Raw genomic sequence first — 22743 nt, 5'->3', positions numbered from 1 at the left:
AGATCGCACCATTGCACTCCAGCCTGGGCTGGAAACTCCGTCTCAAAAAACAAAACAACAAAAAAGTTGTGTGGGGTGAATTAGCCTACAGCAAGGATATCCAGTCTTTTGGCTTCCCTGGGCCACATTGGAAGAATTGTTTTGAGCCACACATAAAACACACTAACGCTAACAATAGGTGATGAGCTTAAAAAAAAATTGCAAAAAATCTCATTCTGTTTTAAGAAAGCTTACAAATTTGCATTGGGCTGCATTTAAAACTGTCCTGGGCTGCATTGTGGCCCACGGGCCATGGGTTGGACAAGCTTGGCCTATGGTATATCTGGTGTGAAGTAAGGTGAGAGGCGCACGCTGAGCCACTAGGAGATTCTAGAAGTGACTGAGATGATTCCTTTATACATTGCTGTGTCTTTTTGAAAAGGTACAGTTCTTTTTTTACTTACCCTTTCTAATGTACTCTAAAAATTAGGCTTTCTGTGGAGATTTAAGATGACTTCAGTGAAGAGGCAGGAATGTTCTTGGGGGTGATTTCAGTTCATCTGTTTTTCCCCTGTTGTAAAATGCGTTTTGTTTACCAGTCATGGTGAGGTGACTGGGCGAAGCTTGGAATTCAAGGATGGATTTGTAAACAGACCCAGTGGGGAGAAAAGGCTCCTGTGTAAGCCACTTCTGCTTACCTTTTGGCAGCAGCGTTTATAAAACCTAATCAGCTTAGTTATCAAAGCTTCTAGGTTTTTGCTTTTGTTTTGTTTTTCCTCATGAGCTCCTAGAGTACTCAGTTTATATTTTAAACAAAATGGTTTTATGTGGTTTGACATCTACCACTGTCTCCTTTTCTCTTGACCTTAATTATTTTGTCTAGGCCATCTCCGTTTGCCCCCTAATCTGTGTTAGTTTTCTAGGGCTGTTATAACAAAATACTTAAGATTGGATGGCTTAAGACAGAAATTTATTGTTTTTACAGTTCGTCATGCTAAAGGGCCAAAACCAAGGTTGATTGGTTCTAACTGGAGGCTCTGAGAGAATCTGTTGCCGGCTTCTTCCCCAGCTTCTGGTGGTGGCTGGAAATCCTTGCCGTCCATTGGCTTGTAGATGCTTTCCTCCAGCCTCTGCCTCTGCCTTTGCCTGGCTTCTCCCCTGTGTCTGCGTGTCCACAGCAGTGTCCTCTCTGGGTCTGTGTCCAAATTTCCCTTTTCTTATAAGGATACCAGTCACTGGATTAGGGTTGACCCTAATCCAGTATGACCTTATCTTGCTTGCATCTACAGAGACTCTCTTTCCAAATGAGGTTACACTCTGAAGTTTTGGGTCAGCATGAGCTTCGGGGGAACACAATTCAACCCCTCTGGCTCCCCAAGATTCATGTCCATCCCATGTGCAACATACATCTACTCCATCCCGACATCCCTAAAAGTCAACCCATTCCAGCATCAACTCTAAGACCCAATTCTAATCCAAATATCAACTCAAAAAGTCCCAAATCAGGCCGGGCACAGTGGGTTGTGCCTGTAACCCAGTACTTTGGGAGGCCGAGGCAGGCAGCCATCTCTTGAGCCCAGGGTTTTGAGATCAGCCTGGGTAACATGGTGAAACCCCATCTCCAAAAAAAAAAAAAAAATACAAAAATTAGCTGGGTGTGATGGTGCACACTTGTAATCCCAGCTACTCGGGAGGCTGAGGTGGGAGGATCCATTGAGTCTGCGAGGTGGAGGTTGCAGTGAGCTCAGATGGTGCCTCTGCACTCCAGCCAGGGGACAAAGTGAAACTCTGTTTTTTTTTTAAAAAAAAAAGTCACAAATCTCATTGTCTAAATTAGGTATGGGTGAGATTCTGGGTACAAACCATCCTGGGACACGGCCGGGTGCGTTGGCTTACACCTGTAATCCCAGTACTTTGGGAGGCCGAGGCAGGCGGATTACGAGGTCAGGAGATCGAGACCATCCTGGCTAACGCAGTGAAACCCCGTCTCTACCAAAAATAAAAAAAATTAACCGGGCGTGTTGGCGGGCACCTGTAGTCCCAGATACTCGGGAGGCTGCGGGAGGAAAATGGCGCGAACCTGGGAGGCGGAGCTTGCAGTGAGCCAAGATTGCGCCACTGCACTCCAACCTGGGCAACAGAACGAGACTCCGTCTCAAAAAAAAAAAAAAAAAAAAGAACAAACCATCCCTGGGCAGGATTCTTCTCCATCCATGACTGTGAAACTAGGATACAAGTCCATTGTACCTCCCGTCTCCTCCTCACTTGCCATGTCTGGCTCAAGTATCTCAATTCCTGTTGCATAAACTTTCTCAAACAGACACCTGGGATGAACTGAATGCTAAAATGGCTTAAGGAGAGGCAGAAGGTCAAATGGAAAGAACCCTTGATTGGCTCTAAAAAATCTGGGCTTTGCTCATGGTTCCACTGTGGGTCTAGGGCTGGGGTCTGCAAACTTTTCTGTAAAGGGCCAGGGAGTCAATATTTGTGGGCTATATGGTCTCTGTTGGAACTACCCAGTTCTGCTGTTGTAGTGCAGAAAGCAGACATAGGCAATATCTAATAAGTAAATGAGTAAGTGTGGCTCAATTATAAACTCTACGTACAGAATGTATAATAACAATAGTAAGTTAAGAATACAGTTGAGAATAGTAAGAACTACTTTTGACTCATGGGCCATGCAAAAAATTCACAGTCCATGAGTGGATTTAATCAGTTGTTGTACTTTGCTGACCCTGGTCCTGGGGAAGTCTCTGTTTTTCCATTTTCTTATCTGTTAAATGAGACATGCTCTGTCTACTTCATAAGCCACTATGAGCAAAAGGAAGTGATTTACAAATTAAATGACCCTCGAGAAACACAAGGTTATTATTGGGGCAGCTTCAAAAATCAGAAATAAGCTCATTTTCTTTTTATTACTTGTTTAGGTCATTTTCATCAATTTCTTCTCTATCATTTTCCTGTGGCTATTATTTCTAATAATTTTTTCTTAGAGCTAGTCTTGATTCCAAACATGAAACTGTGACAAAGTACCATGCTTAGGTCATAAAATGATTAGTGGTTCAGTCGTATTCAGTGATAGTTTAGGAGGCATGCTATATGTTATCTTCTTTACAAAGTATTGTATAACTTGAAACAATTGATTAGTTATGGCAGGGATGAATAAAACTTTAGCTTTTATTTTCACAGTGGTGCAGTCTTCTCATTACTTATTGCTGAGTATTTATTTCTCTATTATCTGCTGTTTTTTCTGTTTGTTTCTGTTTCTTTCAGAGCTGGGAACATTTTCTTATATATGTAGAAGAGAATTTAAAGTGGTTTTAGAGGGTTTTATTTTAAATGTTAGTGAGATTATTGCTCAGCTAGGCTATTGAAAGTCTTTGCCTATTACTTGACAGGCCACTTATTAAAGGAAATTTATCAGAAATTTAGTTCCGCATTTGTTTTTTAACTAACATGTTTTTTCAATTAAGATATAGCCTTGAAGATTTTTTTCTTATACCTTGCCTGCTTATTTTATTAAAAAGAAATGATTCATATGTATTTGCTCACTCTGTTGATAAACCTTAATTTTTATGAATGTCTCTCAAGAGTATTTTATGGGAGCAATTTGAATTTATGACTTCTTGAATAAATATTACAAAGGCATTTGCTCAGTGGCAGGGTTCCTAAGTCTGAGTTAGCTTATAACTCATGTTTACTTGTGATGATTTCACAGAAGCCAGAAAAGCATCATAATTTTTGCTGTTTGCAGTCTCTTGAACTTGGGAAATTCTCATTCTAGGCCTGTCCTACAGTGAAGGAAAAAAATATGAACCCCTTAAAGGTTCTGCAGAATCTGCTTGCATGATGTAGATACAGAATTTCCCAAGGGCAAAGGTCAGCCCTACGTGACATCTCAAAAACGCGTTAGTTCCATATTCAGTAATCTCCAGAAAAAAAGGAGGACTACAGGCTCTTCACAGCTGACCCTAGCTCCTTCGCTGCCCTTCTGCTCTGCTTATAGGAGCGCCAAACTACACTGGGGTCATGTTGTATTTGCACGGGACTTAAATTTAATTGTAAGGGCAATCATGACAAGAACCAAAACAGATTTTTTAAAGAAGAGTTAATAGTTGATATGGTTTGGATCTGTGCCTGTGCCCAAATCTTGTGTTGAATTGTAATCCCCAGTGTGGGAGGTGATTGGATCATGAGGGTGGTTTCTCATGAATGGTTTAGCACCATCCTGTTGTCACTCATGACCGTGAGTGAGTTCTCATGAAATCTAGTTGTTTGAAAGTGTGTGGCACCCCCTCCCTCCCCAGCCTTGTTCCTGCTCTGGCCATGTGATGTGCCTGCTCCCCCTTCACCTTCGGCCATGATTGTAAGTTTCCTGAGGCCTCCCCAGAAGCCGAGCAGATGCCAGCACCCTGCTTCCTGTACAGCCTCCAGAACCATGAGCCAATTAAACGTATTTTCTTTATAAATTGCCCAGTGTCAGGTATTTCTGTTTAGCAATGCAAGAATGGACAAATACAATAATTAAACAGTAAGGGTATTATTTTGCCTGCCATTCCACTCCAAGTATCTAATTTAGAAGGCAATGTTTCTAGAAGTGTGAGGACTGGATTTGTCTTCAGAAAGCATTTTACTCTTCCATTAAAAGCTTTTGCTGCATTCAAAATCCAGTTGAGACTATGCACTTGAGCTGTCCAGTCAACCACCACTCTTAAAAGGTTGAATGTTTTTATTTGAATTAACTCACAAGGCCTCTGCTAATTTTGTTTGAAGTTTTTGCAGGTCCCACATTTGGATAAGTGGATGCCTTTATCACTTAGTCCCTTGGAGTTCCTCGTCTTCCTACTGCTGGGTTTATCAGGCACTAGGACATCCCAAACAATGATTCTCAGTCTTGGCTGCACATTGGAATCATCTGTGGGGCTGTTACGCCAATGCCAAGAGTATCACCCCCACAGACTCAGAGTTAATGCTCTGTAAGGCAGCCTGAGCATGTGGATTGAGTTTTAGGTCCCTCCCAGGTGATTCTGATTGGGCAGCCAGGGTCCAGAACCACTGATAAATATGTGTCTTAACATAATTTGAAGGGGTTCAATTTGGATTCTGCTTTCCTGTCAACCTTTCCATAGCAGGAAGGGAGATTTCTGGTAATCTTTTCCATGGAATGACCTAATTAATCTCCACCCAAAGGTAAATGGTGCGGGCAGCATTGACAGTGTGTGTTGTGTTCAGCCGAACTGGGCTGCCTTGGTTATATTAGCCTTGCCAGTATCTCCAGGTGACAAACACAGCAAATGCTGTTTGTTTCCTTTGAGTCTTTCAGGGACAGAGCACAGCCTCATGCCCAGAGCTCCAGCTCTGAGATGCGGATGGGGGCAGAGGAAGAAGCTGCAGCGCATTCTCTCAAGGTCACATCAATGGCGCCTTCTTGCCTTCCTTCTCCTACTGTTGCTACATAGAAAGCGTAATTTCCTTTTGATGGATAAGACAATCAGAGATGCAGATTGTGTTAATAACAGGTTGAAGGTGTAGGTTTTGTTTATAATAAGAATACCATATGGGCCATGCCTGTAATCCCAGCACTTTTTGGGGCCGAGACAGGAAGATCTCCTGAGGTCAGGAATTCGAGACCAGCCTGGCCAATATGGTGAAGCCATGTCTCTACTAAAAATATATATAAAAATTAGCCGGGCATGGTGGTGCATGCCTGTAGTCCCAGCTACTCTGGAGGCTGAGGCAGGAGAATCGCTTGAATCTGGGAGACGGAGGTTGCAGTGAGCTGAGATCGCACCATTGCACCCCAGCCTGGGTGACAGAGTGAGACTCCATCTCAAAAAAATATATGTACCATATGATTTTGCTTGTGAGTAAATAAAGACATTATATTAGGAAATTAGTTTGTATTTTTACTAATCATTAATATTTTGATTTACTGAGATAATTCATCAAGTATAAAACATAAGCATCAAACATCTAACTTCATATTTAAGCAATCAAGTGTGGTATTTTGGGGGCGGGATCATAGGAGAGTATATTTCTAACACCAGAAAGCGCTTCGATAAAGTCTCACATTTATGCATAAATAACTCCTCCAGCTTCACTTTCCATTCTCAGAAAGTGGAAGGCTGAATTTCCAGGAGAATTTCTTAAGGATGCTTGTGAAGAAATCAGGCAGAGTTCAGTGAAAATTTTATTGGAGAGTTTTTGGGGCTGGGAGTATTTTAAGAGCCTCTTATGTTCTACTTTTTAAAACATCTGTTTAAATACATTTTTCTGTCCCACTTCCTCATCCAATTTGAAAAATTCAGATTCTGCACAAACCTTTGGGAACACAGAGGCCAATGTTCCAACTTTGGCTGTAGCCCAGGGTTGCTGGTTCTCTGGTGAATGTTAAACTCAGGCCCTGCTTCCCATGTCCTGGTGGGTGTTAAAAATCACATGGTCCCTTTTTCTCCTTACCAAGTACTCTGTTGAGCTCTACCTGTTGTCACAATAACAACAACAACAAACAACAAATTCTCCACCAAAATTCTAGGCAGGAGCTTTTCCATTTATCCCAACAGTTTTCTGATTAATCAGTGTTTACTTTAGTGTGAAAACTGCTGTAATCAGAGCTTGAAATATAAGAGTTTGGAAAATGGGAAAGAATAAGATGGGAAAGAAACTGAACTTTCTTCTTGATTGCCATCACAATTAAAACACCCACTACCCTTTAAGCCTGAACTGGGATATGAGGAAGTTTGGGAGCCAATGATGAGTAATAACATTGATTTAACCATTGCAATGTTAATAAATTCTTCCCCTACCTCAAAACTGAGTATGAACCTACCAAATCCAAAGAAATGCTTTTAAAACCTAATGAAAAAGGGAGATCCTGCAAAGTTACAAACAATCCAGAAACTAGTGAGGCCATCATTCTATTTGAACACTTATACATCCATCCAACACATGTGAAATATTTTTCTGAGTCTTTTAAATTGCAAGCACAGGAGTCTGAGGCAGGAGAATCTCTTGAACCTGTGAGGTGGAGGTTGCAGTAAGCCAAGATGTTGTCATTGCACTCCAGCCTGGGCAACAGAGCAAGACTCCATCCCAAATAAATAAATAAATAAATAAGTATTCCACTTTATATTGCTATCCTAAAATATAAAGGGGAACATTTGAAACACTCTCATAATTCACGTCTTTTGTGAATGTTAGAATCATTATCAGTGATGCTAGGAACATGCTCGTTAGATCTGAAATCCTTCAGAATTTGCTTTCCCACAGCAGAGCTGTGCCCCAGTTCTCTGGTGGTAAAAAGGCAACAGAGGTGTGTCTGTGCTGTTCTTCTTTCAGAATTGCATTTTCTAAACATCCAGTTACTTCACTGATCAATGAATGCCTCAAACATGTACCAAGAGGTAAATTCCCCTTTTGGGGTTGTTTTGGAGTCCTGCCAAGGGATTCAGGTGTTCATCTGGTATTAGTGAATTTAGGGGCCAGTTTGCTTATTAACTGATTAATAAGCTCTGCAACAGTATCCTAGGCAAAATATTCTAGAAAGCATCCCCTCTGTATTAAAAGTTTTAAAAAAATAAATTTAAGGGGTAAAAATGCAGTTTTATTGCATGGCTGTGTCGCATAGTGGTGAAGTCTGGGCCTTTATTTTTTTATTTTTACTTTTTTGAGATGGAGTTTCACTCTGTTGCCCAGCCTGGAGCATAGTGGCGCCATCTCAGTTCCCTAGAACCTCCGCCTCCAGGTTCAAGTGATTCTCCTGCCTCAGTCCCCCGAGTAGCCGGGATTACAGGCATATACCACCACGCCCGGCTAATTTTTGTACTTTTAATAGAGATAGGGTTTTGCCATGTTGGCCAGGCTGGTCTCGAACTCCTGATCTCAGGTGATCCACCCACCTCAGCCTCCCAAAGTGCTGGGACTACAGGTGTGAGTTACCATGCCTGGTCTGGGCTTTCAGTGTAACCATCACCAAGTAGTGTACATTGTACCTATTAAGTAATTTCTCCTCCCTCACCACCTCCCACCCTTCCTAGTCTCCAGTGTCTATTATTTCATACTCTGTGTGCATGTGTACACATTATTTAGCGCCCACTTATAAGTGAGAATGTGAATTATTTAACTTTGTTTAAAAGCTTTTTTTTAAAAAAATTGGCGGTAGGGAAGGGGACATGTATTTTAAATGGAATATATTAACTAATCCGATATAAACAAATTGTTAAAAGGTTTTTGGCTTTGGTTTTGTTTAAATTTTTTTTTCTTCTTTTGAGACAGAGTCTCGCTGTGTCACCCAGGCTGGAGTGCAGTGGCACAATCTCGGCTCACTGCAACCTCCACCTCCCAGGTTCGAGTGATTCTACTGCCTCAGCCTCCCGAATAGCTGGGAATACAGGCACCCACCACCATGCCCAGCTAATTTTTGTATTTTTAGTAGAGATGGGGTTTCACCATGTTGGCCAGGCTGCTCTCGAACTTCTGACCTCAGGTGATCCACCCGCCTCGGCCTCCCAACGTGTTGAGATTACAGGTGTGAGCCACCTCGCCCGGCCTCTGTTTTTGTTTTATCAGTAAACCTGCCTTTATAGTGAAAAGCATATTCATTAGAAGCTAAGACAGTTTGCTTTTATAACTGATGCTTCTTTTTGGCAGCTAAAATGTTTTCAGGGAGCTTTGTGACATTGTATCTTGTGTACTTGACCTTGATTTCTGACACCAAAACCCTATCAGGTTTAATTTAAGATGATCTAAAACTGATGTAAAATATCTTTCACATTTAACTGTGTATTTTATCTAAATCAAATTTTAAAATAATGGCACTTTCTCTTTTTAAAAAAAATGGCATCTGTAATTAGAAGTAAAGATATGGGCTGGTTTGTGTAACTTGGCCATTTATATGACCTGGTTAGGAAGTTATTTGCCTCTGTGTGTGGGTGTACAATTCATTAAAGATAAGAGGATGACTGATTTTTCTAAATTTTCTTTTAAGAAAACACCACTAGTGTTCTAATCATTTGCATAGTTAAGTTGTGGTTGATTGTAAAAAGGTTGATGATAACAGGAATAACTCTGCGTGTGTATTTTGAGTGCCTCTAAGTTAGCTGCCTTCCTTTTATCCTGAAGGCAGTAGAAGTGGTTGAAAGATGGCATGTGGGAGACCATTAAGACTGACCAGTGGCAGCCCCTAGTTCTCTCCAAGGCTCTGAACTCCCGATCCCACCCACTGTATCTCTGCTTTGTGTTGATCTAGAATGTCTTCCCAGGTAAGTTGTGTAGAGACTTGCCTTTGCTTTGGGGTTTTATCATCATGATGGTCATTATTTGGATTCACTGATGTGTGGAGCCCTCCACAATGTTAGTAATTACTCTAAATGAGAAAGTTTTTCTTCCGAAGGTCAAGTTAGCTCTTGGTATACTAGAAAGGGACAACAGCTGGCCTAAAGTGAAATTCCTGCCCTGTCATTTTTATCCTCAACAGTTTTGGGTGGCTCCCCAAAACTCTCAGTGTTTTTATTCCCTTCCTCCATTGAGGGCTATGTTGGCTTCTGGTGATATTACAAAATTTAAATGTGTGAGTAACATACCTTCAGAAGTGAAAAATCACATTCTGCTGTGTCCTGAACAGGCTACCTTTTTCACCAAAGCTTCCTTTATTGGGCTTCCTAGTTAATAAGACACTGCATTAAGTACAATGTTATACATAATATGTCAATATAAGCTGTTTTACTTCATATAATACAAGAGTTCTTTTAAGACATATTAAAAAAGTATGAAGATATGGCCAGGCATGGTGGCTCACACTTGTAATCCTAATGCTTTGGGAGGCTGAGGCAGGTGGATTGCTTGAGCCCAGGAGTTCAAGACCAGCCTGGGCAGCATGGCAATATCGTGTTTCTACAAAAAATATAAAAATTATCCGAGTGTGGTGTGCATCTGTAGTCCCAGCTACTCAAGAGGCTGAGATGGGAGAATCACCTGAGCCTGGGGATGTTGAGGCTGCAGTGAGCCATGATTACACCACTGCACTCCAGCCTGGGTGACAGAGTGATACTGTGTCTCAAAAAAAAAAAAAAAAAAAAGTACCAGGATAAGCACCAGAAATACACATACACAGACTTGCAGTGAAGAACCTGTGTTCTCCAATGTGTGTGGCTTCCAGGTGCATCCTCACCCTCTTCCTGCTGATGATACCTCTCTTTTGGCTCTTTATGCCTATTTTTGAAACAATGAATTAATGGGTGGCCCATCGCTCCCTATTTTTGAGTGAATGAATGAATGAATGAGCGGCCCCTCCCTGAAACGTGGGCATCCGCATCTCCTGCACTCCTATACATCTCCACACCATGAGAACAAGCATCTATGGACAGGAAAGTCCTCACAGAGAGCTCAGGTCGGAAGGGCAGGAAGATGAGGAAGAATTCCCATGATATTTTTCAGGTTGCTTGATTTCTGTTAAATTTGGCGATGAGAGGGTTAAACGATTGGAGGATGATTTTCCCTAACCAATGTGCCATTTCTGTGATTCCTCCACTCTCTCACTAGCAGAGAAAGGTCCAAACTGCACCAGGCACTTGGCTGGCTCTGGCTGTTCACACGTCTGAGTCCAGCCAACAGTGGGCTCTGTGTTAAGGGAAATCAAGAGCCTGTTCTTTTCAACCACGATCCTCACTTTCCTATCTTTAAGAGACAGGTTGTCATTACTGTTGTGAGAGATGTTTTGATTTTATATATTTGGCCAGAGATTACTCTTGTCACTGTCCACAAAGGTGTAACTTGATGTCCTTCCTAACCTCCATGCCAGGTCAAGACCTGTGTTACATTCCCCTGCCCCCTACTGCCCCCCACCCCCAATGGGGTCTCACTCTGTTGCCCAGGCTGGAGTGCAGTGGTGCCATCTCAGCTCACTGCAACCTCCGCCTCCTAGATTCAAGTGATTCTCCCACCTTAGCTTCCCGAGTAGCCAGGACTACGGGCGCACACTACCGCACCCGTCTAATTTTTGTATTTTTAGTAGAGATGTGGTTTCACCATGTTGGCCAGGCTGGTCTCGAACTCCTGGCCTCAAGTGATCGGCTGCCTTGGCCTCCCAAAGTGCTGGGATTACAGGCGTGAGCCACCATGCCCAGCTGACCTGTGTTACTTTGATTATGAACACCCATATATGACAGTTTTGCTTCCCTGCCTCCAAGTGAGTGGTATCTCTGCCACTGGAGGTTGATATGAAAGGCTGATAATGCCAAATAATAATTTTCACTTAGGAAACTTAGACAAGGAGACCTAACCCATAGCAATAGCAGACATTTGATAAATATTTGTTATACGAATGAAATGAACAGCACAAGCTAAGAGTGCTTTCTAAAGATTGGGCCCAAGAGGAGATAAAATGGGCAACTAGTCTGGTATTACACAGCTTCGAGGATTTAATGGTCCATTGCCTTGTGGAGGAGATCGTTGAGTAAAGGTTTCCTGGAGACCTCTAAGTCTTCAGTGACTCTCTGCTTGGGGGTCATGTACCACCTGCTCCTGTTAGTGCCCATCTCTCCCCATAGTGTGAAACTCTGTTACATGGCTGTCTCTTCCAGCTCTGGTTTTTTTTTTGTTTGTTTTTGTTTTTTTTGAGACAGGGTCTTGCTGTGTTGCATGGGTTGAGTGCAGTGGCATGATCATGGCTCACTGCAACTTCGACCTCCCAGGCTTAAGCAATCCTCCCACTTCAGCCTCCTAACTGGGACTACAGGTGTGCACCACCAGGCCTGGCTAATTTTTTATTTTTTTGTAAAGATGGGATCTCACTATGTTGCCCAGGCTGGTCTTGAATTCCTAGACACAAGTGATCCTCCTACCTTGGCCTTCCAAAGTGTTGGGATTACTGACGTGAGCCACAGAAACTGGCACCAGCTCACTCTTGAATTCCTCAAGAGCAATGCTGTATTCATGTCTGTTTCCTCCAGCTCTCAGACAAAGGCAATGCATAAACAAACAAACAAATACCTTTGAATTCCAGATGAACACCATTAGAAATCTCAAGTTATTATAACATAGTTTTGGCATTTTAAGGGGGGGGAACCCAATAGCAGATCAACAGCCTCTCTTTTACTATTTTTGCAAGCCTTGTGGTTTTTGGCAGCAGTGTCTGCCTGGCTCTGCCGCATGCTCATTCAGCTTCAACCACAGTGACCTCCTTTCTTTTGGTCCCTGTATTCACAATGCTCCTTCAAGTCCAGGACTTTTCCACATGCTCTTCTCTCTGCTTCCCTTTTCTCTTTGCCTGCCCAAGTCTTTCTCGTCCTCCACTACAATGGAAGATCCATGAAGGCCAAGGTCTATGCCTACTTTTTCCCACCTTTGTAGCTGCAGTGCCTGACATAGATGCAGGCCAGTTTGCCAAAAGCCTATCCACTGAAGAACCCATTCCTGGGGCAAAGGAATATGATTTTTTTAATGAGCTCATGCAGGTGACCTTAAGGCCACATTCTGGCCCTTCTTGAACCTGTCTCTCCCAGTGTCCAGCCTCATTTCCTCTCCCTATTGGATTGTGGTTTCCTGCTTCTCCCAGGCCTCACTGTCATCTCACATCCTCCATCTGCCAGAACGTCCTGAAACTGATTTCCTTTGTACTCATAAATAGCTAACTTCATTTATTTGTCTTAAATAAGAAATCTGGGCCGGGCGCAGTGGCTCATGCCTGTAATCCCAGCACTTTGGGAGGCTGAGGTGGGCGAATCACAAGGACAGGAGATCGAGACTATCCTGGCTAACACGGTGAGACCCCATCTTCACTAAAAATACAAAAAATTAGCCGGGCGTGATGGTGGACGTCTGTAGTCCCAGCTACTTGGGAGGCTGAGGCAGGAGAATGGCGTGAACCTGGGAGGCAGAGCTTACAGTGAGCCGAGATCGCACCACTGCACTCTAGCCTGGGCGACAGAGCGAGACTCTGTCTCAAACAAACAAACAAAAATCTGACAGAAGACTTTCTTTGACACCTTCTTTTTCCACCCACGCACCCTTGGGTTAGATACTCTTTCCGGTGTACCTGTAATGCCCAGCATCCTTCATATTACATTATAATTCTTAATTTATGCATCTCTCCCACTTCAGACCAAGAGTTCTTTGTTGGGGAATCATGTCGGGCTTACCTCTGCATCCCTTCGGGCTCAATAAACGTGAAGTCAATGATATTAAAACCCTGTGTGAAGACAATATTATGAACTCAAATGTATCTGAGAGATTCATCTACGTGGTAGTATCCATAACCTCAAAGGACATGCTCAGCTGTTCTCCCATGGGATAGAATTTTGCCTCCTTGACTACGGGAATGTGATATCGGACAAAAAGCAACAGGGGTCTACGTGGCCATGTTTGTCTTTTTCCAAAGAAATATTTGGCCATTGGAAATATTGCTTCTGAGTTGCAAGATAACCAAAAAGCCTTGCATGGGGCCCTCAATTTAGTTTGGGAAGCTTGGGATTGGCCATGCTTAGCTCTTAGGAAGTGTTTGTTGAGCTGCAAATGTACCCTTTCAGGAAAAGTTAAGTCTGTGACAAGGACTTCTCAAGCAGAGTCACCAGACAGCTGTTTTAGAATCCCTGAGGGCCAAAAAAAAAAAAAAAGTGCTGAAGGGAACAATGGCTTGCTTATGAACTAGGAGAGATATTCAATAGATAATACCCTTTTCATCAACCAAGTTTTAAAGAAATTGAGGATAAGACCAAACAGCAAAGCATAAGGTGACCAAAATGTATTGTGGTTAATGCTGAAGTATAGAGAGCGTGGGTCATAACTGGAGTGAGGACTTGTCCTAAACCCAGAATGTGGTAGACTTAGCTATAAGGTCATCATGTGTTCGGGAAGACTCAGGCCTGACCCAGCAGGGCAGTCCTCTAATGACATGGAAGAGTGGTGCGAAAGAGAGGAAGGGGCAGAGGCCAGGAGTGTCATGCAATTGCTGTGCCTCCTCACGGAATTATTGAATGTATCCCCTGTGTCATAGACCCATCACAGTTGTCTCTCCCAGTACTTCGTGAGCTCCCTAAGGGCAGGGACTGTGTATACTTCTGGGTGCTAAAATGAGTGTGAATCCATGTCAGGCACTCTATGCCAGTCTTTATTGGAAATATATGATTTTATCTTAAATAGTTCTTCAATGTAGGTACTATCACTTGCCCCAACTTTAGAGATACAGGCACTAAGGTTTGTGGAGGTAAATAACTTTCCCAAGATCACACAAGTAGCATATGTCAGAGTGGGAAACTGAGCCCAGGAGGCCTGACGTCCCAGGCAGAGCTGCTAACTATTGCTCTTTATGCCTCTTGATGGGTGATTCAAGGCCTTGTGTAGTGTTAGGGTATCATTTAATGATCTGATTATGAAAGTGCTAAATGAGGTGATTGGAGGATTCTCTGTCTCGAATTCTCTATTCCTGGCCTTTCATAAATTCCTTTGTCCCTGGCTGGGATCTAGCTGACTTACACAACTGTCAGTGTAATCTCTATCAATATTTACACAAGGGGTCATGCCATCAAAGAAACCAGAGAAATATCAGGATTAGCGCTTTCACTGGATGAAGTTTGAGGATTGAAGAACCTTCTGTTGAGTGGATTTGAAATAGTTGCATAGAAAATACTTTTTTATTTTCCTTGAAGAGAAGTAAACAAGCCAGAGATTATTTCAAATTTATTTTGCTAATTGAAACAAAGCATGACAGTGACCTTCGAACCAGTGCCAGTAAAAATCAAATAAAATCTGGATAGTATATTCTGAGAGTGGTCTAAATGGGATGCCTTTTAGCAGGGGTTTGTTCAAATGTTTAAATTTTTAAAAAGAATGAGGTAAAGCTATGTTTATTGATATAAAAAGATTATCAATATATAACAGGCATGAGGGAAGTGAGGTATAGAAAGAAGTTTATGTGTTTATGAATATCCCTTTGTGTGTGTATGAGATACCTTTGATAAAGAATACATAAATAGTTACAGATATGTTATTTTTTCAAGAAATAAGAAACTGTAAAAATGATTACCTTTGAATGGAGTGGGAAAAGATAATTTGCCTGTTAATTTTTCTGTTATATTCAATTTACTTTTTAAAATGTGGATAGAGATTATTTCTGCAGAATAAGATTATCTCTGCAGAGATAAGTCATCTTAGTTTTCTTCTTTTTACTTCTCTTTATTAAAAAATTAAACATAGAAAACCCAAATGCTACATTTTAATTAAAAATAAATATTAGCAGTTTAAGGTATGAGTAGTAACTCTGAGAAGAGTGACTAAATCTCCTCTAGTCCCTTTAACACTGACTTCAAATCCACATGAAGTTATCCTGGGGGTGTGGAGTGTATAATTTATGTTATTACAGATTTTTGTTAAATAAATCCTGTTTGTGTTCTGGAAATATTTTTGTGTACATGCCTGTGCTTCTGGGTCTGGATTTGTATGGTTGGAAAGAAACACTGGGCAAAGTGAAGGGGACAGTGGGGGCCGAGCAGGCAGTGGGGGCTCTGTCACCTCGAGCCATTTCCTTCTTAGAAAGCTTGAGGGAGGCACCAAGGTAGGGCCAGGAGGCAGCCAATATGGAGCCCATAGCGGCACAGGCATGAGGTTATTCATTCATCAAACAGTTATCGAGGGTCTACCTTGTGCCTTTGGGGAGTATCTGTAACATTTTGTGCCAAATTAGAGGCCTTCTGGTTGACTGGACCCGTAAAACACAAGTTCCAAGTTCATTTTGATTGCTTCTCCAGGCCTCCATGTGAATTACATTAGTCACATCAGCAGCTCACTGAGGCCGCAGGAATAGGCCATTTTGTTGACAGAGGCAGACATGGAGATGGGGATAGATGTGGAGGAGGAGAGAGTGGGGCCAGAAGACAGGCCTCTGATGAGTGAGGGCTGTGAGGGCGTGTGGTCTGTGCCCACTTGGGATTCTGCCTGGATTATGTTACAGATTTCAACTCCTTTTGCCTGCAAGCTGTTCAGACTCCCAGATTTGCTCATGAGTTTGGTTTCATTCAGATGGGAAAAACACAAGAGGAAAAAGAGGGATGCATACATTGTCTCTCCTATCTTTGCAGGAAACATACATGTGTTACGCTTCCCATTCTCCAACTCAGTGAGGAATAGTCCTCATCCCTAGAGCCTTTAATTGCAGGAAGCTGAAGAATGGGACCCATAGGGAGCAGAGCTGTCCTCTGTTTTCTGTGCAGCTTTAGGAACCGTTTGACTGACCCTCTTGGAGTCTAAGAGCAAGGTGTATCCCAGGGAGCAAAGTGGGAATTGAAATTGTACCTTTATGGCTAATTAGCTGTGTAACCCAGAGGAACTTGACCAGATGATCTTTAGTTTCTGAACTATAGGGGGAATGGAGGAGCTGTCTTGGAATTGGAGAATAATAAAATGAGGACATTCTGGGATTTCATAAGATGATGGTCACTTTGGGAAGGTTCTCTTAACCTCTACTCCCGTCTGTATTAAAAAATAAAAATAAAAACTTTTTTTTTTTTTGCAATGAGAAAATGCATGGTGCCCTATAATCCAGGGGCTTCAGATCCAACTCTAACTGGGCAACTCTAATATGGAGAGAAACTGGTGCCTCCCTCACTTAGCTAGTTCTGAGAGCATCTCTCCTCCCCCACCAAGGGCTGGGCTGCTTCATCACTTATCAAATCATCTTAGACTCATAAATGTCTCCAGGCAACCAGCCTCTTCCCTCCTCTCCCCTTTCTCTGCATGGAAACTTTCCAACCGAACTCCCTACACATCTGTCCTGGGAGCTGCCTCATAATTATATCCTAGGGGCCTGATATGAAAAGGACCAAAGGGAACATTCCATCACTTCTCCCAGGGGCATCTTGGGTCGAGGGTGGAGGCTTGCTCCTTGGTGAGACGGCCAGAGGCCATTGACTGGGAACCAAACCTAACTGCCGCAGAATCCATCTGAGGGCAGCGTGCTTTGGCAGGAAGGACTGTGGGGTATTCCCATCATGTTCAGGCTCATCTGTTTAACGCTTCTTCCTTAATATTGAAATAGAGTTCTCACTGCAACTCATCTCTACTAAAAAATACAAAAATTAGCCGGGCATGATGGCAGGTGCCTATAATCCCAGCTACTCAGGAGCTGAGGTGGGAGAATCGCTTGAACCCAGGAGGTGGAGGTTGCCGTGAGCCAACATTGCACCACTGCACTTCAGCCTGGGTGACAGAGCAAGACTGTCTCAAAAATAATAAAATAAAGTGTGCAATGTCCATATACTGGAACATTATTCGATAATAAAAAGCGCTGACACAAGCTACAACATGCATGAACCTTGAAAACCTACGTTAAATGAAAGAAGCCAGTCACATAAGACCAGATATTGTATAGTCCCATTGATCTGAAATTTCCAGAATAGGCAAATCAATAGAGACAAAAAGAAGACTGGTGAGTGTCTAGAGCTGGGGGAGTTGGAAGGAAATGAGGGTTGACTGCTAATGGATATATGGTTTCTTCTGAGGATGATTGAAAATGCTCTAAAAATTATTTTGATGGTTGCACAGCCCTGTGAATATACTAAAGATAATTGAATTGTAGACTTTAAATTGTAAATATGGAAAGTGAATTCTATCATAAGAGAACTGTTATTAAAAAACAAAGACTACTACGTAGTGATGTGTCCTTCCCATTAGACACTTTAAGAGGCACTTTATGCCAGTTTGTCCCACTGTTGTTGATGCTAAGTTTTGATCAGTTGGATAATTTGGTTTCCACTAGATCTTGCCATTGCATTAGGTTGGTGCAAAAGTAATTGCCGTTTTTGTCATTACTTTCAATGGCAAAAACCGCGATTACTTTCTTACCAACCTGTACAAGAATCTTTGTCTTGTGATTAATAAGTAATATGAAGGGTGACATTCACCACTCACTGCACATCCTGTTCTCCACCCATTAGCATCCACTGGTGATCCTTGCCAGTAAGATCTGTTACATAAATGGGTACAATACAGTAATTTTTAAAATGATCAGATTTTTTACATTTATCTAGTAATTTTCTGGAGAGAACGTATTCCTTCTCCCTCTTTTTAGAAAACTCACTGGGTCTCAAAAAATTAAACATAGCATTATCACTTCTGGGTATAAACCCAAAATAATTTGGAAACAGGGTCTCAAAGAGCTTTTTACATACCCATGTTCATAGCAGCATTATTCACAATAGCCAAATGGTGTAAACAACCCACATGCCCGTCAGTGGATGAATGGGTAAACAAAATGTGGTATATACATTCAATGGAATATGATTCAGCCTCAAAAAGAAATGAAATTCTGACACATGCCACAGCATGGATGAACTTTGAAAATACGCTCAGTGATGTAAGCCAGACAGAAAAAGGCAAATATTATATAATTTCCCTTATATGAGGTACCTATTATAGTTAAATTCATAGAGACAGAAAGTAGAATGGTGATGGCAGGGACTGAGCGTGGGGAGGGGCCAATGGGGAGTTCTTACCAAATGAGTACAGAGTTTCAGTTTGCAATGATGAAAAAGTTCTGGAGAGGGATGGTGGTGATGGTTGCATGACAACGTGAATGTATTAATGCCCTAAACCGTACACTTAAAAATAGTTAAACTTTATGTTAGGTATTTTTTACCACAAAAAAATACCCTCACTAAGTTCTCATTTCTTCCTTTTCATTTTAGTATGTTACCAGAAATTATACTCCTTGATGCTGGAAATTGGCCAATAGGAGCCCCTTCAAGCTACTTCTGCATCCCTCCTTATCCTCCCAGTATATTCTTGTTTTCTGGCACAAGATGTTTAAGGTCGACTTTTATTTCCCCTGACCCAGTCTTGGACACAGCCATTTCTCCAAGGAGGCCTGGTTCTTCTGCAGGGGAACTGTAGTCAGAAACAAGATCTGGTTGCTTGGGGAGCTTGTTGCCATGTATTTGGTGGTTATATGCTTCTCACCCTATCAGTGAACAGAGCTGGGGAAACATAAACATACACTCACGCACACATATACACATGTACTGTGGTAGTGACTAGCCCCATGTGGCTGTTCAGAAATAAGATTTCCAGCAAGACATATACACAAAAATGCGTGCATACAAATGCATGCAGACATTTTAATCAGTCGTCTCCAATTTTAATCCAACACCACCTTTGTCCACCCCACCTCATCACAGTCCATATTTCTCTTCTTCCATCGTGACAGCTCTGGTTCTCAAGCATCTCAACATATTTACTCATTAGTTCTGTCCTTCACTAAATAAAACAACTCGTGTGATATATCGTACCAATGCCACAAATCATTTTTTAAAATGAAAGGAACAAAATTTACTTTTTCTGACACTTAGCAGGTCTGAATGCATTTTCTAGATGTATTTTCTTTCTTAGTGGGTAGAAATTGTGGGATTGAGATAATGGTGGAAGTAGTGACTGCAGTAGAGAATTAAAACAAGAAATACAGAGGGGACGATAGAGAATGAGAGAGAGCAGGGAAGCGGACAGAGTAGTGGAGAGTTTCTTCAACGTTGAAAACTTTCACATGACTAAACCCACTAATAAGAGTGAGCTGAGGCCAGGCGCGGTGGCTCACGCCTGTAATCCCAGCACTTTGGGAGGCCGAGGCAGGTGGATCACCTGAGGGCAGGAGTTTGAGACCAGCCTGGCCAATATGATAACACTTTCTCTACTGAAAATATAAAAATTTAGCTGGGCGTGGTGGTGGGCGCGGTGATGAGTGCCTGTAATCCCAGCTACTCGGGAGGCTGAGGTAAGAGAATCGCTTAGGAGGTGGAGATTGCAGTGAGCCAAGATTGCACCACTGGACTCCAGTGGACTCTGTCAGTTGGGTGACAGAGCAAGACTACATCTTGAAAAAAAGAGTGAGCTGGACAAGAGGTAGAAATTAGGAAAAGAGGAGCCATTAAAAACAAACATCTGTTTTTCTGATTATTGGAGTAATGCTTTGTGTGTTTACTTAAGAAATAGCACACAAGGTTAGACTCAATGAAAACAGAAGGAAATACAGCTGTTTTTTTATGAATTCCAATAAGATTTGTGATGCTCGAGGGTTCAGTTGCTGTTCTTGGCTTTGATGGTGACATTTTCTCAGCCATGGCATTAGATCCAGCATCCATGCTCTACATGTTTGTTCTTAAAAATGAGGATTGATTGATTTATTTTTAAAAGGTTTTCCTGCCTTTGGAAGGGAACCAACTATCTTTCAAGTTGGGGAAATAACTTCCTTTTGAGACCTGACCTCTTCCTCACCCCAACGAGCCATTTGGACTTTTATGTAGGAATTGGGTAAGCATATTGAAGCAAGAGATTCTTTCTCTTCATTATTTAACTCCCAAACAAGCTGAGTTTTTTTCTTCTCTGAAGCGTTAGAGATGGTGAGATGGAGGCAAAGGCATATTGAAATTAGTGTCCTAAAACATAGGCTGTAGTTGTAGCCTGAAGACTTACTAGCTGTGTGACTATAGATATCTTGTGGCTCTGAACTTAATTTCAACTGGGAAATGTGGATAAAATCTGCTATGTTCTTTATCCCTTTAGAATTTTTATCCTATACACTTCCAAATAAGATTTCCAGTGACTTATAAGAGGCAAGATATCTCAAACCACTCTGATAATGTGAGGATAAATGATTAAGAGTCCTGGGATAGGTGGAGGAAATTAATGGTACCAGAAACCCAAATGAAAGGGAGTTGCTGCAAATGAGCACTAATTTGTTTTCTAACTCTTTGCTGTCCAATATGGTAGTGACTTGCCCCGTGTGACTGTTCAGTCTTTGAAATGTGGATGGTTTGAATCAAGATGTGCTGCGAGTGTGAAATATACACTGGATTTCAAAGACTTAGTATAAATAACATAAAATATCTCATGATTTTTTTTTTTTTTTTCCCGAGATGGAGTCTCACTCTGTTGCCAGGGTGGAGTGTAGTGGCCTGATCTCGCCTCACTGCAACCTCCGCCTCCTGGGTTCAAGCAATTCTCCTGCTTCAGCCTCCCAAGTAGCTGGGACTACAGACATGTGCCACCAAGCCCAGCTAATTTTTGTATTTTTAGTAGAGACGGGGTTTCACCAGATTGGCCAGGATTGTCTCGATCTCTTGATCTCATGCTCTGCCCGCCTCGGTCTCCCAAAGTGCTGGGATTACAGGTGTGAGCCACTGTGCCCGGCCTCTCATGAATAATTTTTTACATTGATTGCATGTTGAAATGATGATGTTTTGGATATATTGACTTAAAATATTTTATAAAAATTAGTTTCTAATTTTTTTTTTTTTAAGAGACAGGGTCTCACTCTGTTGCTTAAGCTGGAGTGCAGTGGTGCGATCATAACCCACTGCAACCTCAACCTCCTGAGCGCAAGCAATCCTCCCACCTCAGCCTCCCAAGTAGCTAGTACTACAGGCATGTACCACCATGCCTGGCTAATTTCATTTGTTTATTTAATTATTTTTTTTTGTAGAGGATGGGGTCTCGCTGTGTGGTCCAGACTAATCTTGAACTCCTGGCCTCAAGTGATCCTCCCACCTCGGCCTTCCAAAGTGCTGAGCTTACAGGCATGAGCCACCATACCCAGCCTCTTTTTACATTTTTAATGGCTACTAAAAAGTTTTAAATTTCATAAGTGGCTCTCATATTTCTATCAGATAGTGCTGGTCTAACCTATTTTCACCCAAGGCCCCCTGCCAACCAAAAAAAGGAAAATATATTTATTATGCACCTGTTACCTGATTAAAAGAAGGGTGCTGTCCCATGCATTTATATAGAGTCACATACTTCAAAGCTTTATATAAAAATAAAGCAGAAATGATGGTGACTTTCTACAGCTGTAGTCCTTCCTCTCTGCTGGAAAACCACATCTTGATTTATGTCCTTCTTTGTCATATCTGAAAATTTCTGACATTTCTGACTAACGAACAGCATGCGACTCAAAATCTGCTAATTTATTCCTCCTTAGTTCGTTCATTCATTCACCCATGCATTTATTCATTTCCTGAGTTTTGTTCAGACACTGCTGTGTCCTCAAGAACAAAAATCAATTACAACTCATCCTGCCATGAAGGACTTCCAGTCTGCAGGGAAATGGAGGAGAGAGTCAGCCACATAGACTGGTAATTTAGAATATGGCACCATGAATACCAGTCTGGAGCACTGTGCAAAGTGTAACCGGGAAGGGAGAAAGGCAACTAATGCTGGCTTGACTTTGGGATAATTCACAATTTGATTATTCATGCCGTTATTCAAAGAGCCTTTGCCAAGTTTATTTAAAGAGATTGAAAGATAACAAATGCAGACATTAAAAATGGTTTCTTATTCAACCTATGCTTTCAAAAGTGCTGTATTATAAATATATAGTATTTATTCACCAGGCTGTTTCTACTTAGGCTCTCAAATTTAGTCTGTCCACTAAACTGTATCCTTGGCCAGACTTACTCTCTGTAAAAGCAGACATGGGTTATTTATTCATCAGTTCTCCAGTTGAAATTCATATCTCTAATTCTACATTCTCCCAGGCAAGGGGGAGTACGAATGATTAGGGACTTTTAACTTTGGAAGATGCAGTGAATTACAATTTAAAGTCAACTAGAGGCCGGGCGCGGTGGCTCATACGCCTGTAATCCCAGCACTTTGGGAGGCCGAGGCGGGTGGATCACGAGGTCAGGAGATTGAGACCATTCTGCCCAACATGATGAAACCCCGTCTCTACTAAAAATATAAAAATTATTCAGGTGTGGTGGTGCACACCTGTAGTCCCAGCTACTCGGG

The 22743-nt window shown here is 41.9% G+C and overlaps 1 protein-coding gene and 1 long non-coding RNA gene across 2 annotated transcripts in view; one reads left to right on the top strand and one right to left on the bottom strand.

Moving 5' to 3' along the window:
• Positions 1 to 22743, top strand: part of GNA14 (G protein subunit alpha 14) — a 228654-nt gene that overhangs the window by 123695 nt on the left and 82216 nt on the right. The window lies entirely within an intron of this gene.
• Positions 933 to 22743, bottom strand: part of LOC103891477 (uncharacterized) — a 79655-nt gene continuing 57844 nt past the window's right edge. Inside the window, exons 3-5 of the long non-coding RNA XR_655722.4 lie at positions 10087 to 10188; positions 9561 to 9638; positions 933 to 1195 (exon numbers count right to left, since the gene is read on the bottom strand). This is a non-coding gene — a long non-coding RNA (uncharacterized LOC103891477). The remainder of the gene's footprint in view (positions 1196 to 9560; positions 9639 to 10086; positions 10189 to 22743) is intronic.

The sequence above is a fragment of the Pongo abelii genome, chromosome 13, assembly GCF_028885655.2.
Source record: "Pongo abelii isolate AG06213 chromosome 13, NHGRI_mPonAbe1-v2.0_pri, whole genome shotgun sequence".
Classification (NCBI taxonomy): domain Eukaryota; kingdom Metazoa; phylum Chordata; class Mammalia; order Primates; family Hominidae; genus Pongo; species Pongo abelii.
The sequence above is the reverse complement of the archived record's forward strand: the minus strand, read 5'-3'. Positions and strand labels throughout refer to the sequence as shown.